The sequence below is a fragment of the Prionailurus bengalensis genome, chromosome A1, assembly GCF_016509475.1.
Source record: "Prionailurus bengalensis isolate Pbe53 chromosome A1, Fcat_Pben_1.1_paternal_pri, whole genome shotgun sequence".
NCBI classification, from domain to species: Eukaryota; Metazoa; Chordata; class Mammalia; order Carnivora; family Felidae; genus Prionailurus; species Prionailurus bengalensis.
The window spans coordinates 188,911-197,056 of NC_057343.1; the positions used below are offsets into that span (position 1 = coordinate 188,911).

The 8,146-nt window shown below is 44.0% G+C and overlaps 1 pseudogene; it reads right to left on the bottom strand.

Annotated features, from left to right (window-relative positions):
- Window positions 1–1,391: 1,391 nt before the first annotated feature.
- Window positions 1,392–2,121, bottom strand: LOC122480217 (annotated as a pseudogene).
- Between the last annotated feature and the right edge of the window lie 6,025 nt (window positions 2,122–8,146).

The window sequence follows — 8,146 nt, forward strand, 5'->3', positions numbered from 1 at the left end:
AGGGTCATTTGGCATATGGCTTCATATGGAGATCTCTTTAAGTCTGCTCAGAGATGGAGTCAGTTGACCTATAAAATTGGCCACAGAAAATAAAAACAGAATTTGTGCTAGTAGGGAATGTATTTTGGGATGTTGGGTCAGGAACTATTACTGCGCTAAACTGCCTTGGTAGAAGTACATTGTTTAAAGCCTGCGGGACAGAAGACCGAACTAATTATGGGCTTTACAAATTCGCATAAGGAAATAACAGAAGTGCAGGATTATTGGTTTTCTAGAGTTTCACACATAGCTGGGGCTCAAAATTACATGGTTTAAGCTTCTGTATCAGGAATAAAAACAAAGCCCGTGTCCTGGTCAAGTTTAGTAATATCTTGACAGAAGGCCATTCATGTCCTTAGGCATCATTTCCCATCTATAACCTGAGTCTCCCCCACAGCCATGGTTCCAAGGGCCCCCACTATGCCACCACCAGGGCTCCATGAACCCCAGTGCTTGGGGGAGAGTGACAGTGCCCCAGTCCTGCACAAAGCAGGACACCTGCTCTTCAGAAGGACAGAAGAGAGGAAAAGAGCACCCTCTGCACAGTGCAATCTCTAGAGGCCTGACACAGTAACACTATAACTATGGCCCTCATTCCATTTCCTCACCACTCTTTTAATATCACTTTCTCAACAAGTAGAAAAAAAAGCTATAAGTAGGCTGATGTGGCAACAAAAATACTCAAAGCAGACACTAAAAACATAGGGTCATCTCTGAATAAAGCACATCTACTTCCACATACTTGAAACCGTTTTGCGTTCTTCAAGTTTTAAAGGATAAAACTTTGAGGCTCAAACCAATTCCTAATGTGGGATATTTTCCAAGGATCGCTACCAAAAAAACAAAGAATAAAATGAAGAAGCATCATTCTAAGAGGAGGCAGGGCAGGGGGTGCGGGGAGGGGGGCTGACCCTCCCCCATCATCCTGAGTAGTCAGCCTTGCTGGCCCCAGAGGTCCTGGGGATACCACCCCACTGCCTCAGGGAAGTTCCTGGTTGCTTACCAGCCCACAACTCCTGAAGTTACATGCAGCCAGCTCTGATCCGAGATTTCAAAGTTCAATGTTCAACAGAAAGAAGCTGTAGTCCTCCTTGCCATACCACTCACACATGTGTCACCATATATTAGCAGAACACTAAATTATCCCTTAAGCACTATACCTAACTCTGAAAAGAAAATGCCATTCTAAACAGGTGTAGCCAAATAAGGTATTCCAAGAGTTCTAGAAAGAAACTCCTGGAACGAGCCAGTGCCCCAGAGAGTCCATGTTTTAGCTAAACACAAGTCAGAAGCCTTCTCTACAGTACGTGTATGGATTAGTTAGAACTATGATGTCATCACTTTCAAAAGAACAATTAAACTATTATTAAAAACATTTATCACCAACAGAAATGCCCTGCAAATTATATTATTGCACACAGGGTATCAGAAGCTATGCACATCCAGATCTGAAGGACTCTAGAAGACCCAGACCAGAGAGCCTAAGGCCATGCCAGTGGCAGTTATGGCCACCATGTCCAGTGCCAGATCACTGTCACTGTCTCGATACCACTCCTGAATGATGACTTGGTTGGCAGGCTGTAGTCCATAAAGTCCTTCATGTGGGTACTGGCAGGATACAGAACAATAGATAGCTTGAGTTCCTGGAGGCTATGCACCACTGTATGGACCATAGCCATATGCCTCAGAGGTTGGTGTCCCATAGGCTGTGTGAGGAGGAGAGGAAGAAGTCATGGCTGTCTTATCATACAGGACTTCTGAGCCAACATAAGCTGTGTTTGTCCTGGAATCCTGGAGTGTAAATTTCCAGGCCAAACAATCCTCTGTGCTTTCTGCACAAAGACGCATGGTTTTCCCATCTCAGCAAACAATCTTCAGCGTACAGTCTTTTGGTTTCCCATCTGGAGGCTGAGTATCCTGACACTCATGCCCCATGCAGATGTTGATAAAGTCCACTGGCATGTGGACCTTGTCTTCAACACTTTGCCAAGTTTAGTTATCATAATAGATCAGGTAACCATCTGACCACAGGTCAAACCAATTCTTCTCCCAATGCTTCAAAATAGTACTCTGTCGCAGCAACCATCCGCTCTTTACAAACACCATCTTTCTACCTGCAAACTATCCGGCTGCAGCTGCAGAGCATTGAAGCAGGGCTGGGCCATTGAGCTGTATTTCTAAGTTTTCTTACAGCCTGTTGAGTTTCTTCAATACACTATTTTGAATTCTTTATTAGCTAGATCTTTATTAAAGTGTCTTTGGGCTCGATTGTTAGAGAATTATTGGTATCTTTTGGCAATGGCTTGCTTTCTAGATTTTTAAAGTTCCTTGTATTTCTGCATTGCTGCTTTCACATTTGAAGTATCTTTACTGGTTATATTCAGATGGGGTACTGTTCCTTGGTGTTGCTTTTCTGAGGTTTCCTAGGCTTATTATGGATAAACGTGTTCCACTTCTTTTGATCTCTTTTGTGGCCAAATCCTTAAACTTTGTGTTTTTTTTTTTCTTCCTATAATTCATCAGGCTGGCTGCAGGAAACCTCTCTCTTGTTTTCCAAGAGGTGGCACTATAACTCTAGTTTGTGGTTTTTACTTTGCCCACAGGTAGTGGTCCATTTTTCCTAAGAAAATCCAATTACCCAACGTGTTTTCACTGCCACACTCAAGAGTGCATACAGACAGCTGGCCAAACAATAGGGGGAGATGTGGATTTAGCACTCAGGGCGTTGGGTGTGCCTGTGGACTTGATGGAGAGATCCTCAAGTGCAGTTTTCCTGTGGAGGACTTCCTGCTGAAGTTCTGAAGCAGACAGCAGGAACCAAGTTCCTTTAATACCTTTTGGTATTTAAGATATTTCCTTCCTTTTCTCCCTCTCCCAAGTCATAAGGGTCCTACCTCAGAAATCGGGGTACTTCTGAAGATAAAAATGGGTTTTCTCCGGCTGCAACCCCCACAACTGGGATACCCAGGCATTCATTCCCTGCTTTCCACCTCCTCCACAGAAGGACAGCTTAGCCCTGTGCAGTGTCATCCTGGGGAGGAGAGTGGCTCTGGAGTTCTTGCCTCTCCTCTGCATCCAAACTCATCTCTATCTTGCTTGAATCTCCCCCTCAGACAGGCTGTACCTCCACAAATTCTGTCTCACCGGTGAGTATCTGCCCAGGTCAGCACTTTTCAGGTTTCCCCAAGCCCCACCCCTGCCCCACTTTGGTGAGTGAGGGTGGGGAAGTTTCCCTGACTCCCTTGAATCTGTAACACTTGCTGAGGTCTTCTTTGTTTATTTTTCAATGCATAGGTGGGCAGGAGTCCTCCCAGGTCCTTTGGCATAGATGTTGAGGGTTTTGAGTTCATAGTGATTATCTACTTAGTTGCTTAAAAGGGGGAAAGAAAAGAAAAATGACTTACACTGCCATAATGCTGACATCATTCCAGATGTCCCTCTTTCTATAGATGACTTTCATGACCAGGGTTCAAAGCAGCAAGGTCAGAACTTACTCTTACCCAGCACTCTGTCTGGGTAAGATTGCTGTGCGTTGTCCTTCTTGATTCCAGCCCTATGCCCCTATTCTGCCCTGGAGTTTCAGCACCTCCGCACATGCCTACAGTTGCACGTATTAGGCAGTGTGCAACCGTAGGACATGTATTGACATTGGGTGTATGAGTGGCACCCCCTAGGTTGGGCACCAAAAACCTGCACTCAAGAGTACACAAACCCTGGAGCTCTACCATCATCTCACAGGCTTGGTTTGGGAATGCCACACAATGTCAGCTTTCAAGAATGTGAGCATATGTGTGTAACACAAACTCTCAGGAAAATGTTTCCTTTTTATATACGAAAAAATTCTCCTTAAAAAGTAATTTCAAGTCTTACCTAGTTATTATGTGGAAAGTGGTATACAAAACCTGAGGAACAATAAAAAATTTTCTTACAATCTTGAACTGTTACCAGTGAGTTACCAGTGAGTCCTTTTTGCATGGTAGAAAAAGTATGCATTCACCTGCAATGTGTCTTGGGCATGCAAACCTCCTGGGAGTCCATATAGAACCCCAGAGAAGAGTAAGGTGAAGCTCCTGACAGCTTGGTATGAGGAGCCTTAATTACAACTTCCCCAAGACCTTTTTGAAGAGACTTTTAACTTAAAGCTTGTCAGAGATGAAACTCCAGCATCTTTTTCTGTTCTTCCCATTAGACTTCTCAGCTTTCTTCATTCCTTTCATCTCCTTTGGCTGTCATCTACATAAGTGGAAACTGGCTTCTACCCAGTGAATTTCAAGCCAAAAGACACAGATATCTTCACCACCCAGCCCTAACCCCCACATGTGCCCCAGGCTGGAACACAGAGGGAGTGAAATGACTTCTTCATAACAGTCCTTTACAGTCAGAAGGGTTTTCTTCCTCCAAATACAAGATCTTCCCTTATCCATCAGTTATATAGAATCACCATGAAATTAGATGGGTTTTTTGATAAAATTAAAAAAAATTTTAACATTTATTCATTTTTGAGAGGCAGAGAGAGACAGAGCATGAGTGGGGAAGGGGCAGAGAGAGGGAGACACAGAATCCAAAACAGGCTCCAGAGTCTGAGCTGTCTGCACAGAGCCCGGCGTGGGGCTTGAACTCACGAGCTGTGAGATCATGATCTGAGCCAAAGTCAGACACACAACCAACTGAGCCACCCAGGCACCCCTGATAAAATTTATAGAATCAAGTTTAGAATCAAGTCTTGCTTTGAAAGAGTGCATGCCTTTCCCCCCAAAACAATATTTAAAGTCAGTTCAAAAATGCAGTACACAATTCTAAAACAACTGAGTTCAAGGGTTACAATGTTGGCATTGCAGAATGAAGTATTTGAAGGGCATTGTGGTCCTCAACTTGAGCCATGTTTCAGGGTGACCTGTGGAGCTTTAGGAATATATTGATACTTGAGCCCAGATTCTAGAAGATTCTGACTCAAGAGGTCTGGGGATGCCATGCAAATATCTGTTTATCCACCTATTGATCTATTGTCTATCTATCTATCATCTGTTTGCTTAAGTGATTCTGTTGCATCACCAAGACTGAAAATCACTGGACTAGAACTTTGGAATAATTTATTGACCTAAAGATGTGAATCAATGAAACTGGGTGACCATAAGTTACCTTTGAAAAGAAAGCAAAGTAAATTTGAATACAATGAGTTAAAATAAGCCTTGCAAACAACTAAATCATTTGTTTCTCATTAAGCATCTTCCTCTGCTTCAGGAATCCTTGGCTGAAATGTGGACAGTGGGTAGTCATTTATCTTTTTCTACTTCCAAGGAAATTGCTTTCTCCCTTTTACAGACACACAAGAAAAGCTCCACAAGCTCCTGGATCAGCTCTCTTATGTTCACACCTTTATTGACAATGCCGTATTATAATTGTTTATCCCACATACTCCCTCCTATAATTTTAATCTGTTTCCTCCAGTTCTATCCTCAGTGGAGTCTAAAAGCAGCCATTGAGCATCTTCCTACATACAAGACCCCATGTGTCAACTGAAATGTGCTGAAACTTGCCCAGCCACTGTCAGCCTCTTCCTGCCAGATTCAGTATGCCAGTTTCAGGAAAGTTTTCTTTTGTTCAGGCAGTCCAAAAGAGCCTTTAAAATGTTGGGTTTCAGGAGCCTGGGACTTGAAAAGTAGTGACAATATTTTAGAATATTTTAGCCCTTTAAAGTATCTAAGCACATATACATTCATTCTATTTGATCCTCTCAAGAAACCTGTTGAAGAAGGCTGGTATTACTATTTTAATTTTATTGTTGGGAAATCTAGGACTCAGAGAGGCTAAGCAATTTGCCTGGTGTTACACAGCCGGTGCCCAACAATGCCAAGGCATCAACCCAGGCATTCTAACTCTAAAGTCAGTCTGCTTTCTCCACCCTTTAAAATCTGTTCCAGGCCATGGATTTATGACTCTGAGCTTGTCATCAGCTGCCACAACTCTGGAACTCTGAAGACCTCGGCCATTTATTCACGCCCTTTAGTCTCACACACTGTGGAACCCAAAGGGGATGCCTGTTCTCTGCTTCCAGAACTGAAGCCCTAGACGGAAGGCATGAAGGAAATCAAAAACAAATTCCCTTGTAATTCTATGGCCAAATAAGCTACTCTCAGGTCTCAACTTCAAGTGACTGCAAGGCTGTATACCATCTGGCCTGGGTTGCCCCTCTGACTTCAGTCTATTTCTGCTCCTCCTTCCCTCTCTCTATGCTGGGTAAATGTAAATGAAATGTATTTATTTTGGAGAGCTTTATTTATTTATTTTTTTTTTTGTCCTTAAGCAGACCTAGGATGGAGGATATGGCCCCATGAACTCTTCTGTTAAGAATGTTGGGGCATTCTGCTGTCCTAAACCTGAATGTCCTTCCATTGTTCAATGTGCACCATGCTCAGAGTACAGGGCCCTCCCCCAAGGCAGTGAGGTGTAGTGTGTATCAAACCCCGTCCTCTACCTGTTCTGGGACAGGCAGCTCCATAGTGAAGAGGACAGCTCCAACCTCTAACAGACATTGCTGATCCTGAGGGAGATATCTCAGCGATGCAAATTCAGAATGAGCCTGGGTGGCTTAGTTGGTTAAGCAACCAACTTCGGCCCAGGTCACGATCTCGCAGTTTGTGAGTTCAAGCCCTGCGTCGGACTCTGTGCTGACACACAGAGCCTGGAGCCTACTTTGGATTCTATGTTTCCCCCTCTCTCTACCCCTCCCCTGCTCACAATCTGTGTCTCTCTATCAATAATAAATAAACGTTAAAAAAAATTTTTTTAAGAATGCACATAAGACATAAATGACAGTAGCCTGCAAGAGATCCAAGATGATGTCAATAGTTGAAACATCAGCAATCTCTTCTCATCTGTCACCAAGCCTGTTAAGTTCTTGCATGAAGAACTTGGAGGTCAAAGATCGCCTTCATCTTGTCACCAGGTCCCAACATTCATCCCACCTGGCTGATGTTCCGGGGATAGAGCAGTGGAGGGCTGCCACTTCACACCCCACAACTCCTCCTCTGACTCTAGACAGAGTGGGTGGCTGATTGGTGTTCATCTTATAGGAAATAGCCTTGCCAACTGTAACATAAGCTCCTTTCCCAGGCAGGTGGGCTGTGAATCTGGATCACTGAGGAGTAAGGTTTTTCCGTGAGAAGCCTGCTTTTACTAGACAAGTTTTCACATGATAAGTGGCAGTTCTGAGAAGCTCTGGTGGCTCTAGACTCTAGAGCAATTCATAAATTTTAATAACCTTGCCTTACTTCAGCTGAAAATTAGATATAAAGAAAGTGGTCTGGGATCAAGCTGTATGCCCCAGCATGGACACAGAACTCATATATAGGTCAGGCATCCTCTTCTCTTTCCCTAGAGCTGCCCTAGCCAGGAAGCCCTTTGGCAGTCTCTGTGGGAACACCAAGGCTTAAAGGACTATACCACAGAAAAGAGCTTCATGTATTCACAGTTGTTGGATAGTGCTGTGTTTCTTTCATTATGCAAAGTGCTGAAATGCAAAATGCTGGTCCTCCAGGTGCTCAGCATCCAGCACAGGATGTGTCTCATCCCATACATCTCCTCTCTCCCCAATTCCTGAAGTACCCACATCAGGTTTTGAAGCCTCTATCCCTCTTAATCCCCACAGAGTCCAAGGTAAGGATGAACTTTAAGCCATGGGGTCGCCTGTGTTCTCCTGAGAAATGCAAGAAACGTGGCTTCCGACATCAAACTGATGCTGGGTCAACTTGGCAGGCCCAGCAACTCTGGCAGCCATTGTGTTTAATATAAAACAAGACCCTGTTTCCAGAAGACTTCTCTGTCTCAGAAGCAAAACAACAGGAAACCTGCTCCTATAAGCTGAAATGAAATAAATATGCTTACAGGAGGGCAGAGTATTTTAATAAAATCATGTCTACCTGGTAACATTCTATAACCCAGATGTTAGAAGCACTGCAAGGCAGCTTTCAGCCAACAGTATACAGACGTCCTAGTGTCCTCACTCACTTCCAGGAAGGCAGGATGTAAGGAGGGGAGGCAGACCACAGGGATGTGGCCTGTGACTGCCTGCCCCAAATCCTCTGCCAATGGCCTTCCCTTCCTGGAT